This window comes from the organism of the source record quoted next, unplaced genomic scaffold (genome assembly GCF_019419815.1).
Source record: "Pyrus x bretschneideri cultivar Hongxiangsu unplaced genomic scaffold, Pyrus_bretschneideri_v1 Contig5, whole genome shotgun sequence".
Taxonomy (NCBI): domain Eukaryota; kingdom Viridiplantae; phylum Streptophyta; class Magnoliopsida; order Rosales; family Rosaceae; genus Pyrus; species Pyrus x bretschneideri.
Genome location: NW_025999787.1, coordinates 4,583,014 through 4,586,055, shown reverse-complemented (window position 1 = coordinate 4,586,055; position 3,042 = coordinate 4,583,014). Strand labels below are relative to the sequence as shown.

General features: G+C 33.6%; 1 long non-coding RNA gene across 1 annotated transcript; it reads right to left on the bottom strand.

The window, feature by feature from the left end:
- Nucleotides 1–446: 446 nt before the first annotated feature.
- On the bottom strand, nucleotides 447–2,323 carry LOC125470464. Its single transcript, XR_007252727.1, has 3 exons — nucleotides 1,659–2,323; nucleotides 717–1,305; nucleotides 447–592 (listed from the first exon to the last, which is right to left on the bottom strand). It is a non-coding gene; the product is annotated as an uncharacterized LOC125470464 (long non-coding RNA).
- Between the last annotated feature and the right edge of the window lie 719 nt (nucleotides 2,324–3,042).

Sequence of the window (3,042 nt, the reverse complement as noted above, 5' to 3'; positions counted from 1 at the left end):
ATAATAAATACTTAAAAATAAATAATAGAGTAATATTGTTCTTCACAAAATTATAGCAAGAAAATAATGTACCCAAATAATTATTAACATGTTTTAAAAAATAACTACTTATATGTTTTACAAAATAACTACTTATATATTTTAAAACATAAAATAAATACATATAATTAGCATGGGCACAGTTAGTAAAATTAAAAATGGGTACAAATAAATTAAAAAATATGGGTATAAATACAAATAAAACTTTAAAAAATATGGGCACAAAAAAAATTAATATATGGGTACAAATTAAAACTGAAAATAAAATTGGTACAAATTAAAAAAAGGTTTGTAAATTAAATATGGGTACAAACTAAAATTACAAATATATGATAAAAAATTTAGCCACAAATATAAATATACCAGATGTAACAGTTCTAACACTAAATGAATATATTTAGAAATAAAAATATATTTGTAAGAAATTGGAAGTGCAAATATTAAACTCTCATTACCTGTCGTCACGCTTCCATCCTATGGGAGAAGGGTCATGAACCAGAATAATGGAGAACATTTTCTTCTCCCGATTGATCTTGTTCACCTTCGCCTTCTTCTGTTAACATAAAATAAACGTATTAGTGTAATATTTAAAGATAATGAAACAACCGCATAACCCAAAGTAGGACTAATTCAAAAAAAATTAAAATTAAATAAGTAATACATATTTAAAAACGTACCACATAGGCGGCTCTTGAAAATGGCCGCAAACCATGCCCACTCATCTAGCTGATCCACCAACTCCAATAGGCAACCATCCTTTAGAGCGACCTCCTGATCATCAAACAACTCATAATGTTTATGGAGGTCGCTCTTCCATTGCTTGTACCACACGAAAAACAACTTGTCCAGGTAGCCATCCATCGACTTGTTTATGTCGTCAAAATTGTAGTTTGTCTACAATTTACCGAGCATTAGATTAAAATAATAGAAAAACCAAAATTAAAATTGAAGTTAAAGTTGAAAAAGGAAAAAAAATAATATAAAAATATGAACTTGATATATAATTGAATGAAACAAATTTAGGAACTTATCGATAAACAGTCGCAGACTAGGTTCTTCGTCTTCGCCAGGACCTCACGCCATGATTTCCATAGCATAGGGTACTCAGTCCTAACGACATGTCCCACGTCGTGGGCCAATGCACTATGCTACTCTGCTGTAGGTGCAGCCTGATGCCTCTCGTCGTATCCTATCGTGATACGATCATTTGTCACCTAAGAGACCTACCCCGTCTTTAGCTAGTTGGCAAGCTCCCTAGGTGTTTTTCTTAGTTGCAAAACAACAAAACAAACGTCAAACATGAAGTTAACGAAATTTTGGCAAAACCTCCCCTCCATTTATACCAATTCCCAAAACTTGCAAACAGTAATAAACAATAAAGCATAAGCAAGCAACATTGTGAACAGTTTTTTAAGGGACGAAAATTGGATTTAAATGTTACACATGGTTATAATCTAAAACACATCTTTTTTAAGATAAAAATCAAGTTTTCTAAATATATTTAACTAGTCATTTAGCTAGGTTTAGATTTGTTTTTTCCATTTTTTTTTTGTTTTTTTGCTAAAGTAGCAAATAGCTGCATTTGAATTAGCTAAATTAAATGGATTTTGTTATTTTACCTGGGTGGGTGGCGTCAAATGCAAATGCGGATATGGATATCGTGTCGGGAGTCTGGGGACACTGGTGAGTACAATGCGCACTAAGCGGAAGCGCAAACGAAGACATCGATGATGCTGGTGCCTGTGCCACATCGGGCCTCCTGATGCAACCATGAGAGGGTCCATTGTCGTTGGGGTGCTCCTCGCAGTAGGAGGTGGTAGAGGATGTGCAAGGGACCCACGGCTCGTGGCCTTCCGGGTAGATATAAGGTAAGACATCTACAAAATTGAAAGAGAAATGAAATTAAAACTAAAGTTAATAATTTAAAAATTAAATCGTATATGTAAGCAAATTTAAAACTAAATGTGTAATTACAAAATAACAGTATATAACTATTTTGTACAAATTGAAATTAATCCACCAGAACCGTAACCTATTCTCCTAGAACCCTAACCTAATCCGGCCAATAAAAGCTATCCCTAACCTTAATTTGATAAATAAGAATAATAATTAAAACCTTAATCCCCCTAATCCCCCAAATTACATTTTCTAATTAAATTCCCACTAATTACAAATTAGCCCTAACTTCATTGGCCCTAATTATATACCATTCTTCTAAATTAGAAAATTCCCCTAACCCTAATCTAATCCGTACCCTAATCCCCCAAATTACATTTTTTTTAATTAAATTCCCCCTAATTAAAAACTACCCCTAATTACAAATTAGCCCTAATTTTGAATTAATCCCTAATTATAAAATTAACCCTAATTATATACCATTCTCCTAAATTCAAAAATTCCCCCACACCTAATCTAATCCGTGCCTACCCCTAACCCTAATCCCCCAAATTACATTTTATAATTAAATTCCCCATAATTAAAAACTACCCCTAATTACAAATTAGCCCTAATTATAAAATTAACCCTAATTATATACCATTCCCCTAAATTAGAAAATTCCCTAACCCTAATCCCCCAAATTACATTTTCTATTTAAATTCCCCCTAATTAAAAACTACCCCTAATCACAAATTAAGGCCAAATTATAAAATTAACCCTAATTATATAACATTCCCCTAATCTGGAAACCCTAATGTCGAACCCTACTCCCACATTCTAATCCCTAATCCCCAATACGAAAGCCTAATTGGCAAACCCTAATCCCCAAATCAAAATCCGAATCGGCAAACCCAAATCCCCTAATCTAATAAGCCTAAATAACTAACTAAAATGAAATTAAAATAAATAAATAAAAGCAAGATACTTGAGAATGGAGGACTGAGGCTGGATTGACGGACGGTGAGAGAGCGAGGAATGCACGGCGTGGGTTACGCGGGAGAGAGAGAGAGAGAGAAAGGGAGACTACGTCTGAAAGAGGGAGAGAGCACGTGAGGAGAAGGGTGG